Below are 21,557 nucleotides of genomic sequence, written 5' to 3'. Positions count from 1 at the left end.
ATCTCTAGAATGAATGCATTTTTTATGAGTCTGTCACTATAGCACAATCTGATCTATCACCTATGGACCCTTCCTCAACCAACCAAAAGAACTTGCATTCATCTGAATCAAGAGTCCCCCCATGATAATGTTGAACTACACCAATCAACATTTCTATGAGTATCAAGAAGCTTTGCTCTTGAAATCTTCAATTGCTCCTTAACTAGAGCTCTCTTCACACATGCCCCTACTCCATCATGTTCCCCTTTCCACTGGCCAGACTCAAAAAAACTCTAAATATGAGGCACTTCCCTCTCTATGTGCATCCTACAAATCAATAAAACATGCAAGCATTCTTAAATTGACCTGTACAATTATCTAACTAAATGATATGTCTATCTATAACAATGTCATGCTCCTATAAGAAATCAAAATAATTCTTGAAACAATGTTACACAAACTTGTGAGAGTGAAATCTATCATCACTCATATAAAAATGGTACTCTCTAATAATTTTTTGATTATATTCTACACTATTAGGGGCATGTATATATATTATGTGGAAAAAAAATAGCAATCTAAATGGAGTTCTAATACTAAGATTATGCCTCATTTTGAGGCTGCAATGTGTAGTTCTTAGCAAAGTCAACAACTAATATAATAGTGCTAATGGGAAAAATCTCCATACACATTCTAAATTGTTAATCCAACCACTGAGACCTGTGACAATGTCTTGTATACTTGTAGAAAAGATTTGTCTTGAAATCTAAAATAAAACTAGGCATACTGATTTCTTTTGCAACCAATTCACATCTAGAGCCCTCACTCCCACTCTTCAATGTGTATTTCACCATTTTATATACCATTTTATTTACTATTGTCTTCCCAAGATCTTGTTCACACCCCTCATGGAAATATGTGTCAAACTTAGATAAGCCACCACATTCTGAACACTTCTCATTTAAGCAAGCATTTTTATAAAAGAAACAACCATAAACTCTATGACATAGAAAATTATCTAGCAAGTCTTTTGATTATTTTGGAAGCCCGCTAGCACCACAATTCTCCAACATTTTTTTACTATTCAAAGTAGAATGGATGGAGTGTAATAGCTCATGGTGGATAGAAAAATCAACATGATATTTGCAACATGTATTTTGAATTTTAAGTGGCACACAATAAAATGGTTTCAAAGATTCAAAAGCCCTTCATGATATATGCAATCATGGATGACTCTCTCTAAATTCTTTGAACATCATAGTTTGACTTACCTCCAAATAATGTTTAGGATGTTGCATGCAGTCTCTAATGCCAATTCTCAACTTCCTTCACATTATTGGATAGCTTCTTATCAAAATGTGGAAGTCTCTCACCAAAATTCCATGTTTCATTTTGAAGAGGATCATCAATTCTCTCTCGTCTACTAAGTGCTCTTCTCAAAGTAGTATGATTCAAGTTCAAGTAAATAAATGTTTGTCTCATATATCTACTCTTTCTCAAATGATGACTTATCAAAGAGGTTGTAATAACCCTTCGAGTAGCTCTCTTATCCTTCTCCCTTATATTTTTTCCAATGTTGTTGAGAGCACTGAAAAGATTCTTCACAATAATGGCATTTCCTTACAATTTTTTATTAATACAAATCTTTAATTTGGAAAGCATAGGTCTCATCTTTTGCATCTTTAATAAGTACATAAAAAGTTGACATTGTTCCACCACTATCTTGTTGTCAAAAAACATCTTATATAGTCTTGAAGCTGATAACTGAATGGTTCTTTGTGATCTTTTCCCTGCCACATTGGTAATAATAATTTCATCAATTTCAACTATCCATTTTTGTGTTCTAGAACTTCCATGTTGATTATAATTAGGAGATTTGTAATGTTCCTAGGTTTTGTCATTTTTGACATGGTCAGTCATGCAATTTTCATTATGAATTGGTAAAATTTCATTCTCCAAATTTTCATTCTCTAGATTTTCGATCTCGGCATTATCATTATCAATTGGTACATTTTCATTCCCCAACTGTACATATTCATTATCTGACTCTATGATTTCACCTTTGATCAATACATTGTCAACTTGACTCACATTTAATATACCTTGTCTCTTCCTTCGATGACTTACCTTGTCCCTTTCCCTATATGTTGCAATGTCTTTATTTGATACCTTTCTTTTATGTTTAGCCTTTCGATGACTATTGCTCCCCATTCAAAAAACAATATCTGACAACTAATCATACATTATAAAACCTTTTCTGATTGTATGGGCCCCAAGAAACCATTTTTTCTCCAAATTTGTGAAAATGGCCCCCAAAAAGCATGATTGTTGGGTCTTCAATGATAGAGAATATTTCGAAAAACGTATGCCAGTATCTCGGGTACCTGATCCCAAATAGGATACTCAATATGATATCGAGTACCTGAAATGGACGCCTAAATTTTGGAGGGAAATCAAAATTTGGAAACTATGGGCAATGTGAACAAATTTGTACAAATGTTATTATTGTTATGATTATTATTAATATTATTATTATTATGACTTTTACTATTATTATTTATATAATTATTGATATTATTATAATTATTCAACATAATATAGTAATATATTATTATTATTATATTTAAAAGGATATTATATGTGATTATTATATTATATATGATTATTATTATTATAATTAATAGGATATATTATTATATTTGGTAGTTTTGAATGCGTCGAAAGGGGTCATAGGATAACCTATGACCCCTTTCAATGAATTTCATTACAATAAATGTTACCAAGGGCCCTAAGACACCTAAAGACCTATTTTGTTGTTTTGAATCCATTGAAAGGGGTTATAGATTAACCTATGACCCCTTTAACCTATGACACCTTTCGACACATTTCATGACAACATATGTCCATAGGGGCCCTAGGACCCTGAGCGACCCATTTGGTTGCTTTGAATGCATCGAAAAGGGTAATACGTTAACTTATCACTCATTTCAATGCATTTCATGACAACATATGTCCCTAGGGGGCCTAGGACCTCAAGGGACCAATTTAGTTTGTTCAAATCTATCGAAAGGGGTCATCAATTAACCCATGACCCCTTTCAATGCATTTTAGACAACATATATCCCTAGGGGCCCTAGGACCGCTAGGGAGCAATATGGTTGGTTCAAATGTATTAAAAGGGTTCATAGGTTAATCTATGACCCCTTTCGATGCATTCAAACCATCCAAATGGGCCCCTAGGGACATATGTTGTCATGAAATGAATCAAAAGGGGTCATAGGATAACCTATGACCCCTTTCAATGCATTTAATGACAACATATGTCCCTAGGTGCCCTAGGACCCCTAGAGACCTATTTCATTGGTTCCAATGCATTGAAAGAATTCATAGGTTAACCTATCAGCCCTTTCAACATTTTGATTCTATGCATTTCATGACAACATATGTCCCTAGGACCATTAGGGACCTACTTCATTGGTACGAATAGATCAAAAGGGGTCATAGGTTAACCTATGACCCCTTTCGACACATTTCATGAAAACATATGTCCCTAGGGCCCCCCTAGGAACCCTAAGTAGAGATTTGGTTGGTTTTGAATGTGTTGAAAGGGGTCATAGGTTAACCTATGACACCTTTCGATGCATTTCATGACAACATATGTCCCTAGGGCCCTAGGACCCCTAGCAACCCATTTTTTTTGGTTTGAATGCATCGCAAGGGGTCATACATAAATCTATCACCCTTTACAAAGAATTTAATGACAACATATTTCCCTAGGGGCCCTAACACCGCTAGGGACCCATTTGGTTGGTTCCAATTCATCATAAGGGGTCATAAGTTAACCTATGATTCCTTTCTATGCATTTCATGACAACATATGTCCCTAGGACCCCTGGGGACCTATTTGGTTGGTACAAATGCGTTGAAAGGGGTCATAGATTAACCTATGACCCCTTTTGATGCATTTTAGGACAACATATGTCCGTAGGGGCCCTAGAACCCCTAAGGACCAAATTGGTTTGGTTGAATGCATCAAAAGGGGTCATAGGTGAACCTATGACGCTTTTCGATGCATTTCATGACAACATATGCCGCTAGGGGCCCTAGGACCCCTAGGGACCCTTTGGTTGGTTCAAATGCATCAAAAGGGGTCATAGGTTACCTATGACCCCATTCAATGCATTTCATGACCACATTTGTCATTAAGGGCCCTAGGACCCCAAGGGACCTATCTATTTGTTTCGGATGTGTTGAAATAGGTCATAGGTTAACTTATGACCCTTTTTGATATATTTCATGACAACATATGTCCCTAAGGAACCTAGAACCCCTATGAACACATTTGGTTGGTTCGAATGCATCGAAAGGGGTCATGCATTAACCTATGACCCCTTTTGATGCATTTCATGAGAACATATTTCCCTAGGGACACATTTGGTTGGTTCCAATGTGTCGAAAGTCCTTTCAACACATTTCATGACAACATATGCCCCTAGGGGCCCAAGGACCCCTAGGGTCCCATTTGGTTGGTTCCAATGCATTGAAATGAGTCATGGGTTAACTTATGACTCCTTTCAATGCATTTCATGACAATATATATCGCTAGGACCCCTAGGGACCTATTTGATTGGTTCACATATGTCAAAATAGGTGATAGGGTAACCTATGACACCTTCTCATCAAATTCATAACAACATGTCCCTAGGGGCCCTAGTACCCTTAGAGACTAATTTGGTTGCTTCTAATGTGTCGAAAGGGGTCATATGTTAAACTATGACCTCTTTCGATGTAGTTAATGACAACATATGTCGTTGGGTGCCCTAGAACCCCGAGGGACCTATTTAGTTGGTTTGAATGCATCAAAAGGGGTCATAGGTTAACCTATGACTCCTTTTGACATATTTCATGACAACATATGTCCCTAGGGGCCCTAGGACTCATGAGGACATATTTGGTTGTTTCGAATCAATCAAAAGGGGTCATAGGTAAACCTATGTCCCCTTTTGATCCATTTTATGACAACATATGTGCAAAGGGGTCCTAGGACCCCTAGAGACCCATTTTGTTGGTTCTAATGTGTCGAAAGGAGTCATAGGTTAACCTATGACCCCTTTCAATGCATTTCATGACAACATATGTCCCTAGGACACCTATTGACCTATTTGGTTGGTTCCAATGCACTGAAAGGGGTCATAAGTTAACCTATGACCCCTTTCAATTCATTTCATGAAAACATATTTCCTTAGGGGCCCTAGGATGCCTAGGGATCAATTTGGTTGGTTCTAATATGTCAAAAGGGATCATAAACTAACCTATGATCCATTTTGATGCATTTCATGACAACATATGTCCCTAGGGACCCTAAGACCCCTAGGGATCCATTTGGATGTTTCAAGTAAGTTGAAAGGTGTTATACGTTAACCTATGACTTGTTTTGACACATTTAATGACAACAAGTGTCCTTAGGGGCCCTACAACCCCTAGGGATCCATTTGGTTGGTTTCAATGCATCAAAAGGGGTCATAGGTTAACCTATGACCCCTTTCAATGCATTTCATGACAACATATGTCCCTAAGGTCCCTAGGACCCTTAGGGACCTATGACCCCTTTCAATGAATTTCATAATAGCTTATGTCGCTAGGGGCTGTAGGACCTCTAGGGAACAAATTGGTTGGTTCCAATGCATCGAAAGTGGTCATACTTTAACTTATGACCACTTTCGATGCATTTCATGACAATGTACATCCCTTGGACCCCTAGAGACCTATTTGGTTAGTTCAAATGTGTTAAAAGAGGTCATAGATTAACCTATGACCCCTTTCGACAAATTTCATGACAACATATGTCCCTATGTGCCCTAGAACACCTAGGGACCAATTTTTTTGGGTTCGAATGCATTGAAAAGTGTCATAGGTTAACCTATGACTCCTTTTGATGCATTTAATGACAACATATGTCCCTTGGTGCTCCAGGACCCCTAGGGACCTATTTGGTTGTTTCGAGTGCACCCCTTTCGATGCATTTCATGACAACATATGTCCCTTGGGACCCTAGTACCCCTAGCGACCTATTTGGTTGGTTTGAATGCCTCGAAAGGGATCATAGGTTACCTTTGACCCCTTTTGATGCATTTCATGACAACATATGTCCCTAGAGGCTGTAGGACCCCTAGGGACCTATTTGTTTATTTTGAATGCATCGAAACGGATCATAGGTTAACCTATGACCTCTTTCGATGCTTCTCATGATAAAATATGCCCCTACAAGCCCTAGGACCCATAGGGATAGATTTAGTTGATTTGAATATGTCAAAAGGGGTCATACATTAACCTATGACCTTTTTGAATGCATTTCATGACAACATATGTCCCTAGGGACCCTAAGACCCCTACGACCCTTAGGGACCTATTTGGTTGGTTTGAATGCATCAAAAGGGGTCATAGGTTAATTTCATGACAACATATGTCCTTAGGAGCCCTAGGACTCCTCCCGACTGATTTGGTTGATTCGAATATGTCAAAAGGGGTCATACATTAACCTATGACCCCTTTTGATGCATTTAATGACAACATATGTTCCTGGGGTTCCTAAGACACTGAGTGACCTATTTGGTTAGTTTGAATGCGTCAAATGGGGTCATAGTTAACCTATGACTCCTTTCGAAGAATTTCATGACAACATATGTCTCGAGGGGCTCTAGGATGCATGGGGACTTATTTGGTTGTTTTGAAAGTGTTAAAAGTGATCATAGTTTAGCACATGACCCCTTTTAATGCATTTCATGATAACATATGTCCCTAGGGGGCCTAGGACCCCTAGGGACCCATTTGGTTTGTTCCAATACATTTGAAAGGGTCATAGGTTAACCTATGACCCCTTTAGATGCATTTCATGACAACATATGTCCCTAGGACCCCAAGGAAACTATTTGGTTGGTTCTAATGTGCCGAAATGGGTCATAAATTAACATATGACCCCTTTCCGTGAATTTCATGACAACATATTTCCCTAGGGGCCCTATGACACCTAGTGATAGATTTGGTTGGTTCTAATACATTGCAAGGGGTCATAGGGTAACCTATGACCGCTTTTGATGCATTTGACGACAACATATCTCCTTAGGACCCCTACGACCCCTGGAGATCTATTTGGATGTTTCAAATGAGTCAAAAAGGGTTATATGTTGACCTATGATCTGTTTCAACACATTTAATGACAACATATGTCCCTAGGGGCCCCTAGGGATCCATTTGTTTTATTTCAATGTGTCGAAAGGGATCATAGGTTAACCTATGACCCCTTTTCATTGATTTCATGACAACATATGTCCCTAGGGTCCTTAGGACCCCTAGGGACCTATTTCATTAGTTCAAATGTGTCGAAAGGGGTCATAGGTTAACCTATGACCCCTTTTGACCCATTTAATGATACCATATGTCCCTAGGGTCCCTAGGACCCCTAGGGACCTATTTTGTTTGTTCGAATGTGTCGAAAGGGGTCATAGGTTAAGGGTTGTTGGTTCGAATGCATTGAAAGGGGTCATAGGTTAACCTATGACCCCTTTCGATGAATTTCATGACAACTTATGACCCAAGGGGCCCTAGGACCCTTAGGGACCCACTTGGCTGGTTCCAATGCATTGAAAGGAATCATAGGTTAATAATGACCCCTTTCGATGCATTTCATGACAACATATGTCCCTAGGACCCCTAGAGAAGTATTTGGTTGGTTCAAATGTGTTAAAAGAGGTCATAGGTTAACCTATGACCCATTTTAATTCATTTCATAACAACATATGTAACTAAGTGCCCTAGGACCCCTAAGGACCAATTTATTTGGTTCTAATGCATTGAAAGGGTCATAGGTTAACGTATGACCCCTTTCAATGCATGTCATGACAACATATGTCCCTTAGGGCCCTAGGACCCCTAGGGACATATTTGGTTGGTTTGAATGCCTCAAAAGAGGTCATAGGTTACCTTTGACCCATTTCAATCCATTTCATCACAACATATGTCCCGATGGGCATAGGACCGCTGGAACCTATATGTTTGTTTTAAATGCATCAAAATGTGTCATTTGTTAACCTATGATCCCTTTAGATGAATTTCATGATAACATATGTCCCTAGGGGCCCTAGGACCCCTAAGGATAGATTTGGTTGGTTTGAATATGTCAAAAGGGGTCATACATTAACCTATGACCTTTGTCGACACATTTCATGACAACATCTGTCCCTAGGGGCCCTAGGACCACTAAGACCCCTAGGGACTTATTTGATTGGTTTGAATGCATCAAAAGGGGTCATAGGCTAACCTATGACCCATTTTAGTGAATTTCATGACAAAATATGTCCATAGGGTCCGTATGACCCCTAATAACTAATTTGGTTGGTTCAAATATATCAAAAGGGGTCGTACATTAGCCTATAACCCCTTTTGATGCATTTAATGATAACATATGTCCCTAGGGTCCCGAGGACACTAAGTGACCTATTTGCTTGGTTCAAATGTGTCAAATGGGGTCATAGGTTAACCTTTGACTCATTTTAAAGCATTTCATGACAACATATGTCCCGAGGGGCCCTCGAACTCCTAGGGACTTATTTGGTTGTTTTGAATATGTTGAAAAGGGTCATAGGTTAGCATATGACCCCTTTCGATACATTTCATGACAACATATGTCCCTAGGGGCCCTAAGACCCCTAGGGACCCATTTGGTTGGTTCCAGTGTGTCTAAACAGGTCATAGGTTAACCTATGACCCCTTTCAACACATTTCATGATAACATATTTCCCTAGGGCCCCTATGACCCCTAGGGACTAATTTGGTTGCTTGTAATATGTTAAAAGGGGTCATAGGGTAACTTATGACCCCTTTCAATGCATTTGAAGACAACATATTTCCCTATGGACCTTAGGACCCTTAGGGACCCATTTGGATGGTTCAAATGCATTGAAATGGGTTATACATTAACTTATTACCTATTTCATACATTTAATGATAACATATGTCCCTAGGGGAACTATGACCCCTAGGGATCTATTTGGTTGGTTCCAATGTATTGAAAGGGGTCATAGGTTAACCTATGACCCTTTTCAACACACTTCGTGACAACATATGTCCCTACTATCCCTTAGGACCCCTAGATACCTATTTTGTTAGTTTGAATGTGTTGAAAGGGCTCATAGGTTAACTTATGATCCCTTTAGACACATTTCATGACAACATATGTCCTTAGGGGCCCTAGGACCCCTAGGATCACATTTGTTTGGTTCCAAAGCATCGAAAGGGGTCATTAATGTATGACCCCTTTCAACACATTTCATGACAACATATGTTCCTAGGACCCGTAGGGACCTATTTGTTTGGTACAAATGCATCAAAATGGGTCATAGGTAAACCTATGACCCCTTTCGATACATTTCATATCAACATATGTCCCTAGGGGCCCTAGGACTATTAGCAACTGATTTGGTTGGTTCAAATGCGTTGAAAGGGTTCATAAGTTAAACAATGACCTCTTTCGATGCATTAAATGACAACATATATCGTTGGGGGCCCTAGGACCGTGAGTGACCTATTTGGTGGGTTCAAATGTATAAAAAGGGGTCATAGGTCAACCTATGACTCCTTTTAACATATTTCATGACAACATATGTCCCTTGGGGTCCAACAACCCCTTAGGACTTATTTGGTTGTTTTGAATGTGTCAAATATAGTCATAGGTTAACCTATGACCTCTTTTGATGCATTTCATGACAACATATATCCCTAGGGGCCCTAAGTCCCTGAGGGACCTATTTGGTTGGTTCCAATGTCTCGAAAGGGGTCATAGGTTAACCTATGGCCCCTTTCGATGCATTTCATGAGAACATATGTCCCTAGGACCCTAAGGGAAACATTTGGTTGATTCAAATGCACTGAAAGGGGTCATAAGTTAACCTATGACCCCTTTCAATGCATTTCATGACAATATATTTCCTTAGGGATTGATTTGGTTGGTTCTAATACATTGAAAGGGGTCATAAGGTAAATTATGATACCTTTTGATGCATTTCATGACAACATATGTCACTAGGGTCCCTAGGACCTCTAGGCATCCATTAGGATGTTTCAAATGTGTCGAAAGGGTTATACATTAATGAATGACCCATTTTGACACATTTAATGATAACATAAGTCCCTAGGGGGCCCTAAAACCCCTAGGGATCCATTTGGTTGGTTCCAATGCATTGAAAATGGTCATAGGTTAACCTATGACCCCTTTTAATGCATTTCATGACAACATATGTCCCTAGCATCCCTAGGACCCCTAGGGACCTAATTCGTTGGTTTCAATGCGTCAAAAGGGGTGATAGATTAACCTATGACATCTTTTGAAAAATTTCATGACAACCTATGTTAGTAGGGGCCCATTTGATTGGTTCCAATGCATCAAAAGGGTCATAGGTTAACTTATGATCCCTTTCAATGCATTTCATGACAACATATGTCCCTAGGACCCCTAGAGACCTATTTGGTCTGTTCAAATGCATTAAAAGAGGTCATAGGTTAACCTATGACCTGTTTCAATGTATTTCATGGCAACATATGTCCCTAAGTGCCCTAGGATCCCTAGGAACCGATTTTTTTGGTTTGAATGCATTGAAAGGGGTCATAGGTTAACCTATGATCCCTTTTGATGCATTTAATGACAACATACGTCCCTCGGGGCCACAGGAGTCCTAGGGACATATTTGGTTGTTTCAAATGCATCGAAAGTGGTCATAGCTTAACTTATGACTCCTTTTGATGCATTTCATGACAACATATGTCTCTTGGGGCCCTAGGACCCCTTGGGACCTATTTGGTTGGTTTGAATGCCTCAAAACGATTCATAGGTTACCTTTGACCCCTTTTGATGCATTTCATGAGAACATATGTTCCTAGGGCCTATAGGACCCCAAGGGACCTATTTGTTTGTTTCAAATGCATCAAAATGGGTTTCGATGTATTTCATGATAATATATGTCCCTAGGGGCCCTAGGACCCCTAGGGACATATTTGGTTGGTTTAAATATGTCGAAAGGGGTCATACATTAACCTATAACCTTTTTCGACATATTTCATGACAACATTTGTCCCTAGGGGCCCTAGGACCCCTAAGACCCCTAGGGACCTATTTGGTTGATTTGAATGTGTCAAAAGGGGTCATAGGTTTCGATGAATTTCATGACAACATATATTCCAAGGGACCCTAGGAACCCTATTAATCGATTTGGTTTGTTTGAATATGTTAAAAGGGGTCATACATTAACTTATGACCCCTTTTGATGCATTTAATGAAAACATATGTCCTTGGGGTCCCTAGGACACTGAGTGACCTATTTGGTTTGTTCAAATGTGTCAAATGGGGTCATAGGTTAACTTTTGACTCCTTTCAAAGCATTTCATGACAACATATGTCCTAAAGGGTCCTAGGACCCCTAGGGACTTATTTGGTTGTTTTGAATGTGTCAAAAGGTGTCATAGGTTAGCATATGTCCACTTTTGATGCATTTCATGACAACATATGTCCCTAGGGGCTATAGGACCCATAGGGACCCATGTAGTTGGTTCAAATGCATCTAAATGGGTCATAGGTTTTCATGACAACATATGTCCCTAAGACCCCTAGGGACCTATTTGGTTAGTTCTAATATGTCAAAAGGGGTCCAAGTTAACCTATAACCCCTTTTAATGCATTTCATGACAACATATTTCCCTAGGGGCCCGAGGACCCCTAGCGATCGATTTGGTTGGTTCTAATATGTTGAAAGGGGTCATAGTGTAATCTATGACCCCTTTTGACGCATTTCATGATAACATATTTTCCTATGGGCCCTAGGACCCTTAGGGACCCATTTAGATGGTTTGAATATATTAAAATGGGTTATATGCTAACCTATGACCCATTTCAATGCATTTAATGAGAACATATTTCCATAGGGGGCCTACAACCCCTAGGGATCAATTTGGCTAGTTTCAATGTATCAAAAGGTGTCGTACATTAACCTATGACACCTTTCGACACCTTTTGTGACAACATATGTCCCTATTATCCCTTATGATCCCTAGATACCTATTTCATTGGTTGGAATGTGTTGAAAGGGCTCATAGGTTAAGCTATGACCCCTTTTGATGCATTTCATGATAACATATGTCTCTAAGGGCCCTAGAATCCCTAGGATCCCATTTGGTTGGTTCCAATGCATCGAAAGGGGTCATTAACCTATGACCCCTTTCAACGTATTTCATGAAAACATATGTTCCTAGGAGCCCTAGGGACCTATTTGTTTGGTAAAAATGCATTAAAAGGGGTCATAAGTTAACCTATGACCCCTTTCAACACATTTCATGACAACATATGTCCATAGGACACATAGGAACTATTTGGTTGGTTCAAATGTGTTGAAACAGGTCATAACTTAACCTATGACCCCTTTCAATGCATTTCATGACAACATTCGTTCCTAAGGGCTTGGGACTACTAAGGACAAATTTGGTTGGTTCGATTACATCAAAATGTGTCATATGTTAACCTATGATCCATTTCAATGAATTCCATGACAACATATGTCCCTAGGGGCCTTAGGACCCCTAGCGACTGATTTGATTGGTTCAAATATGTCAAAAGGGGTCATATGTTAACCTATGACCCCTTTTAATGCATTTAATGACAAGATATGTGCCTAGGGTCTCTAGGACACTGGGTGACCTATTTGGTTGGTTAGAATGCATCAAATGGGGTCTTAGGTTAACCCTTGACTCTTTTCAAAGTATTTCATGACAACATATGTCTTCGAGGGGCCCTAGTACCCCTAGGGACTCATTTGGTTGTTTTGAATGTGTGAAAAGGGTTCATAGGTTAGCATATGACCCCTTTCATTGTATCTCATGACAACATATGTCCCTAGGGACCCCAGGACCCCTAGGGACCCATTTGATTGGTTCTAATGCATCTAAAGGGGTCATAGGTTAACCTATGACCCCTTTGGATGCATTTTATGACAACGTATATCTCTACGACCCCTAGGGACTGATTTGGTTGGTTTTAATGCGTCAAAAGGGGTCATAAGTTAATCTAGGACCCCTTTCGATGCATTTAATGACAACATATATCCCTTGAGGCCCTAAGACCCCTAGGAAAACATTTGGTTGGTTCCAATGTGTCAAAAGTGGTTGTAGGTTAACTTATGACCCCTTTAGATGCATTTCATGATAACATATGTCCTTAGGATCTCTAGGTACCCAAGGGACCTATTAGGTTGTTTTGAATGTGTTGAAAGGTGTCATAGGTTAGCCTATGACCTCTTTTGACACATTTCATGACAACATATGTCCCTAGGGGCCCTAGAACCCCTAGGGAGCAATTTGGTTGGTTTGAATACATTGAAAGGGGTCATACGTGAACCTATGACCCTTTTCTATGCACTTAATAACAACATATGTCCCTGGGGGCCCTAGGACCCTGAGGGACCTATTTGTTTGGTTTGAATGTGTCACTAGGGGTCATAGGTTAACCTATGACACCTTTCGATGCATTTTATGAAAACATATGTCCGTAGGGTCTGTAGGACCCCTAGGGACCTATTTGCTTATTTCAAATGCATCAAAATGGGTCATAGGTTAACCTATGACACCTTTCGATGCATTTCATGATAACATATGTCCCTTGTGGCCCAAGGACCCCAAGGGACATATTTGGTTGGTTTAAATTCGTCAAAAGGGGTCATACATTAACCTATGACCTTTTTCAATGCATTTCATGACAACATATGTCCTTAAGGGCCCTAGGACCCCTATGACTCCTAGGGACCTATTTGTTTGTTTTGAATGCATCAAAAAGGGGTCATAGGTTAACCTATGACCCATTTTGATTAATTTTATGACAACATATGTCTCTAGGGGCCTTAGAGCCCCTACCAACTAATTTTTTTGGTTTAAATATGTCAAAAGGGGTCATACATTAACCTATGACCCCTTTTGATGCATTTAAAGGCAACATATGTCCCTGGGGTGCCGAGGACACTGAGTGACATATTTGGTTGGTCTAAATGTGTCAAATGGGGTCATAGGTTAATTTCATGACAACATATATCCTGAGGAGTGCTAGGACCCTTAGGGACTTATTTGGTTGTTTTGAATGTGTCGAAAAGGGTCATAGGTTAGCATATGACCCCTTTCGATGCATTTTATGACAACATATGTCCCTAGCAGTCCTAGGACCCCTAAGGACCCTTTTGGTTGGTTCTAATGCATCTAAATGGGTCATAGGTTGACATATGACCCCTTTTGATGCATTTCATGACAACATACATCCCTAGGACCCCTAGGGACCTATTTTGTTGGTTCTTGTGCATTAAAAGGGGTCCTAAGTTAACCTACGACCCCTTTTAGTGCATTTCATGACAACATATTTCCCTAGGTGCCCTAGGATCCCTAGGGACTAATTTGGTTGGTTCTAATATGTCAAAAGGGGTCATAGGGTAACCTATGATCCCTTTTGACGAATTTCATAACAACATATGTCCCTATGGGCCCTAGGACCCCTAAGGACTCATTTGGATGGTTCAAATGCATTGAAATGGGATATGCATTAACCTAGGACCCATTTCAACGCATTTAATGAGAACATATGTCTACAGGGGCTCTATGACCCCTAGGGATCCATTTGGTTGGTTCCAATGCATCGAAAGGGGTTGTAGGTTAACCTATGACCCCTTTCGATAGATTTTGTGACAACATATGTCCCTACTATCCCTTAGGACCCCTAGATACCTATTTCATTGGTTTGAATGCATTGAAAGGGCTCATAGGTTAACCTATGACCCCTTTTGATGCATTTAATGATACCATATGTCTCTAGGGGCCCTAGGACACCTACAATCCTATTTGGTTGGTTTCAATGCATTGAAAGGAGTTATTAATATATGACCCATTTCGATGTATTTCATGACAACATATGTTCCTAGGACCCCTAGGGACCTATTTGTTTGGTACAAATGCATCAAGACACATTTCATCACAACATATGTCCCTAGGGGCCCTAAGACCCCTAGGGACCCATTTCATTAGTTCCAATGCATCAAAAAGTTCCATAGGTTAACCTATGACCCCTTTCGATGCACTTCATGACAACATATTTCCCTATAATATATAGGAACTTTTTGGTTTGTTTGAATGCGTTGAAATGGATCATAAGTTAACCTATAACCCCTTTCGACACATTTCATGACAACATATGTTTCTAGGGGCCTTAGGAATGCTAAGGACAAATTTAGTTGGTTTGAATATGTTGAAAGGTGTCATATGTTAACCTATGACCCCTTTGGATGCATTTCATGACAACATATGTGCCTAGAGTCTGTAGGACCCCTACAAACCTATTTGGTTGGTTTTAATGTGTCAAAAGGGGTCATGGATTAGGCAATCACCCAATTCAATGCAGGTCATGAAAACATATGTCCCTAGGCACCCTAAGACCCCTAGTGACCAATTTAGTTGGTTTGAATGCGTCGAAAGAGGTCGTGCATTAACTTATGACCCCTTTGAGTGCATTTTATGACAACAAATGTCCTTGGGGGCTCTATGACCCCTAGAAAACTCTTTTGTTCATTCCAATGTGCCGATAGGAGACATAGGTAAACCTATGACCCCTTTAAACTCTTTTCATGATAACATATGTCGCTAGGGGCCATAGGAACCCTAGGCACCTATTTTTTTGTTTCGAATGAATTGAAACAGGTCATATTTTAACCTATGACCCTTTTGATGCATTTCATGATAGCATATGTCCCTAGTGGCCCTACGACCCCTAGGGATATATTTGGTTAGTTTAAATATGTCAAAAAGTGTCATACGTTAACCTATGACCCTTTTCGATGCATTTTATGGCAACATATGTCCCTAGGGGCCCTAAGACCCCTAGGGACTCATTTGGTTGGTTAAAATGCATCGAAAGGGGTCATAGGTTAACCTATGACCCCTTTTGATGGACATATGTCCCTAAGATCCCTAGGGACCTATTTGGTTGGTTGGAATGCATCAAAAGTGGTCATAGGTTAACCTATGACCCATTTTGATGAATTTGATGATAACATATGTCCCTAGGAGCCCTAGGATCCCTAGTAATCAATTTAGTTGGTCTGAATATGTCAAAATGGATCATACGTTAACCTATGACCCCTTTTGATGTATTTAATGACAACATATGTGCTTGGGATCCCTAGGACACTGAGTGACCTATTTGGTTGGTTTGAATATGTGAAATGGGGTCATAGGTTAACATTTGACTCCTTTCGAAGCATTTCATGACAACATATGTCCTAAGGGGCCCTAGAACCCCTTGAGACTCATTTGGTTGTTTTGAATGTGTCGAATGGGGTCATAGGTTAGCATATGACCCCTTTCAATGCATTTCATGACAACATATGTCCCTAGGGGCCCTAGGACCCCTAGGGACCCATTTAGTTGGTTCCAATGCATCTAAAGGGGTCATAGGTTAACCTATGACCCAATTGGGTGCATTTCATGACAACATATGTCCTTAAGATCCCTAAGGACCTATTTGGTTGGTTCTAATGCATCAAAAAGGGTCATAAGTTAATCTATGACCACTTTCAATGCATTTAGTGACAACATATTCCCCTAGGGGCCTTAGGACCCCTAAGGACTGATTTGGTTGGTTCTAATACGTCCTTTTGATGCATTTCATAACAATATATGTCCCTATGGGCCCTAGCACCCTAAGGGACCCATTTGGATGGTTTGAATGAATTGAAAGGGGTTATACATTAACTTATGACCCATTTCGATGCATTTAATGAGAACATATGTTCCTAGGGGCCCTATGACCCCTAGGGATCCATTTGGTTTGTTCAATGCATCAAAATGGGTCGTAGGTTAACCTAGGACAACTTTGAACACATTTCATGACAACATATGTCTAATAACATATGTCCGTACTATCCATTAGGACCACTAGAGACCTATTTCATTGGTTTGAATGTTTCGAAAGGGGCCATAAGTTAACCTATGGCCCCTTGCGATGCATTTCATGACAACATATGTCTCTAGGGGCCTTGGGACCCCTAGGATCCCATTTGGTTGGTTCCAATGCATTGAAAGGGCTCATTAACCAATGACCCCTTTCGATGCATTTCATGACAACATATGTTCCTGGGACTCCTAGGGACCTATTTGTTTGGTACAAATGCATCAAGCTTATGACCCCTTTTGACACATTTCATCATAACATATGTCCCTAGGGGTGCTAAGAACCCCAGGGACCCATTTGGTCGGTTCCATTGCATCGAAAGGGGCCATAGGTTAACCTATGACCCCTTTCGACACACTTCATGAAAATATATATACCTAGTACATATAGGAACCATTATTTTGTTCAAATGTGTCAAAATGGGTCATAAGTTATCCTATGACCCCTTTTGATGCATTTCATGACAACATATGCTCCTAGGGGCCTTAGAATTGCTAAGGATAGATTTGGTTGGTTGGAATATGTCAAAAGGTGTCATATGTTAACTTATGAACCCATTCCACATATTTCATGATAACATATGACCCTAGGGGCCCTAGGACTCCTAGGGACTGATTTGGTTGGTTCCAATGTATCAAAAGGGGTCATTGGTTAACCTATGACCCTTTTTGACATATTTCATGACAAGTTACATCTAATGAGTCGAAAGGGGTCATAGGTTAACCTATAATGCATTTTGATGCATTTTAATAGATTTCATTACAAAATGTCTCTAGTACCCCTAGGGACCTATTTGGTTTGTATGAATGCATCCAAAGGGGTCATAGGTTAACCTATGACCCGTTTCAACACATTTCATGACAACATATGTCCTTATGGGCCCTAGGACCCCTAGGGACTAATTTGGTGGGTTTGAATAAGTTCAAAGGGGTCATCGGTTAACCTATGACCTCTTTCGATGCATTTCATGACAACATATGTCCCTAAGGGCCCTAGGACACCTAGCGACCAATTTGGTTGGTCTGACTATGTCAAAAGGGTTCATATGTTAACCTATGACCTATTTTGATGCATTTAATGAGAGCACATGCTCCTAGGACCTCTTTCGATGCATTTCATGACAACATATGTCCCTAAGGGCCCTAGGACACCTAGCGACCAATTTGGTTGGTCTGACTATGTCAAAAGGGTTCATATGTTAACCTATGACCTATTTTGATGCATTTAATGAGAGCACATGCTCCTAGGGGCTGTAAGACCCCTAGGGACATATTTGGTTGGTTCCAATACGTCGAAAGGAGTCATAGGTTAACTTAGGACCCTTTTAGTTGCATTTTATGACAACATATTTCCCTAGGGTCCCTAGGACCCTTAGCAAGCTATTGCTTGGTTTTAATGTGTCAAAAGGGGTCACAAGTTAGCCAATAATCCCTTTCGATGCAAGTCATTACAACATATGTCCCAAGGGACCAACTTGGTTGGTTCAAAAAGATTAACCTATGACCACTTTCGATACATTTAGTGACAACATATGTCCCTAGGGGCCCTAGTACCCTTAGGGACTTATTTGGTTGGTTCCAATGCATCAAAAGGGGTCATGGCAAACCTATGACTCCTTTTAACTCATTTTATGACAACAATGTCGCTAGGGGCCCTAGGACCCCTAGTGACCTATTTGGTTGATTTGATTACGTCAAAAGGGGCATAGATTAAGCTATGACCCCTTTTCATGCATTTCATTATGACATATGTCCCTAGGGGTCCTATAGGATTGATTTAGTTGGTTCAAATGTGTCGAAAGGGGTTATAAGTTAACCTGGGACCAATTTGGTTGGTTCGAATGTGTGAAAAGAGTTCATATGTTAACCCATGACCCATTTTGATGCATTTAATGACAACATATGTCCCTAGGGGCTGTAGGACCCCTAGAGACATATTTGGTTGGTTCCAATACGTCAAAAGAACTCATAGGTTAACTTAGGACCCTTTTAGTCGCATTTCATGACAACATGTTTCCCTAGGGTCCATAGAACCCCTAGTAAGCTATTGGTTGGATTTAATGTGTCAAAAGGAGTTATAAGTTTTAACTAATGACCCCTTTTGATGCAAGTCATTACGACATATGTCCTAAGGGAGCAACTTGGTTGGTTCAAAAACATTAACTTATAACCACTTTCGATACATTTAATGATAACATATGTCCTTAGGGGCCCTAGTACCCCTAGGGACCTATTTGGTTGGTTCCAATGCATCAAAAGGGGTCATGGTAAATCTATGACTCCTTTTAACTCATTTCATGACAACTTATGTCCCTAGGGGCCCTAGGACCCCTAGTGATCTATTTGGTTGGTTTGAATGCGTCGAAAGGGGCATAGGTTAAGCTATGACCCATTTCCATGCATTTCATGATGACATATGTCCCTAGGGGTTGTAGGACCCCTAGGGAGTGATTTAGTTGGTTCAAATATGTTGAAAAGGGTTATAGGTTAACCTATGACAACTTCTGACACATTTCATGACAACATATCTCCCTAGGGGCCCTAGGAACCCTAGGGACCCATTTGGTTGGTTCCAATGTGTCGAAAGGGGTCATAAGTTAACCTTTGCCCCTTTTAGTGCATTTCATGACTACATATGTTCCTAGGGGCCCTAAGACCCATAAGGACCCATTTGGATGGTTCAAATGCATTGAAAGAAGTCATACATTAACCTATGAGCCCTTTTGATGCATTTAATGACAACATATGTCCTTAGGGGCCCTAAGAACCCTAGGGACCCATTTGGTTGGTTTTAATGCATCAAAAACTAATGACCCCTTTCAATGCATTTGATGACAACATATGTAACTAGGGGGACTATGACCCCTAGGGACCCATTTCCTTGGTTCCACTGTGTCAAATGATCATAGGTTAACATATCATGACTTTCAACGTATTTTATGATAACATATTTTCCTAGGACACCTAGGTACCTATATGGTTGGTTCCAATGCATTGAAAGGGGTTATACGTTAATCGATGACCCCTTTCGATGGATTTCATGATAACATATGTACCTAGGGGTGCTAGGACCCCTAGGGACTAATTTTTTTGGTTATAATATGTCAAAAGGGGTCATAGGGTAACCTATGACCCCTTTCGACCCATTTCATGACAACATATGTCACTAGGGAGCCTAGCACCCCTAGAGACCAATTTGGATGGTTCAAATGCATCGAAAAAGGTTATATGTTAACCTATGACCCATTTCAACACATTTCATGACAACATATTCTCTAGGGGCACTAGGACCCCTAGGCTCCCATTTGGTTGGTTCCAATCATCCAAAGGGATCTTAGTTTAACCTATGACCACTTTAAATGCATTTCATGACAACATATGTCCCTAGGGCCCCTAGAGAGCTATTTGGTTGGTACAAATGCATCGAAAGGTGTCATAGGGTAACAGATGACCCCTTTCAACACATTTGATGACAACATATGTCCCAAGGAGGACAAGGATCGCTAGGGGCCCATTTAGATTATTCCAACATGTTGAAAGGTCATAGGTTAACCTATGACCCCTTTTGACACATTTCATGAAAACATAAGTCCCTAGGGGCCTTAGGACCTTGAGGGACTCATTTGGTTTGTTCGAATGGATTAGAAGGGGTCATAGGTTAACCTATGACCCATTTTGATGCATTTCATCACAATATATGTCCAACAACATATGTCTCTATGGTCATTATGACCTCTAGGTACCTACTTCATTGGTTTTAATGCGTTTGACACATTTCATGACATCATGTGTCCCAAGGGGGCCTATAACCCCTAGGGACCCATCTATTTTGTTCAAATGTGTCGAAAGGTCATAGGTTAACCTATGATGTTGTTCAACTCATTTCATGACAAGATATGTCCCTAGGACACTTAGGCATCTATTTGGTTGGTTCCAATGCATTAGAAGGGGTTATAAGTTAACCTATGACCCCTTTTAGTGCATTTCAAGACAACATATCTCCCTAGGACCCCTAGGGACCTACTTGGTTGGTTCCAAAGCATTAAAAGGGGTCATAAGTTAACTGATGACCCCTGTCAATGCATTTCACGACAACATATATCTCTAGGGGCCCTAGGATGCCTAGGGATCAATTTGGTTGGTTCTAATGTGTTGAAAGGGGTCATAGGGTAACCTATGACCCCTTTCGATGCATTTCATGTCAACATATGTCCCTAGGGCCCCTAGGACCCCTAGGGATCCCTTTGGATGTTTCTAATGTGGTGAAAGGTGTTATACATTAACCTATGACCCATTTTGACACATTTAATGACAACATAAGTCCCTAGGGGCCCTACAACCCCTAGGGATTCATTTGGTTGGTTCCAATGTGTTGAAAGGGGTCATAGGTTAACCTATAACCCCTTTCAATGCATTTTGTGACAACATATGTCCCTAGGGTCCCTAGGACCCCTAGGGACTTAATTCGTTGGTTTGAATGTGTCAAAAGGGGTGATAGGTGAACTTGTGATCCCTTTTGACAAATTTCATGACAGCCTATGTCCCTACGGGCCCTCGGA

This window comes from Cupressus sempervirens, chromosome 7, assembly GCF_028749045.1.
Source record: "Cupressus sempervirens isolate cs-2001-9-10 chromosome 7, ASM2874904v1, whole genome shotgun sequence".
In the NCBI taxonomy this organism is placed as follows: Eukaryota; Viridiplantae; Streptophyta; class Pinopsida; order Cupressales; family Cupressaceae; genus Cupressus; species Cupressus sempervirens.
Note: the sequence above shows the minus strand (reverse complement) of the source record.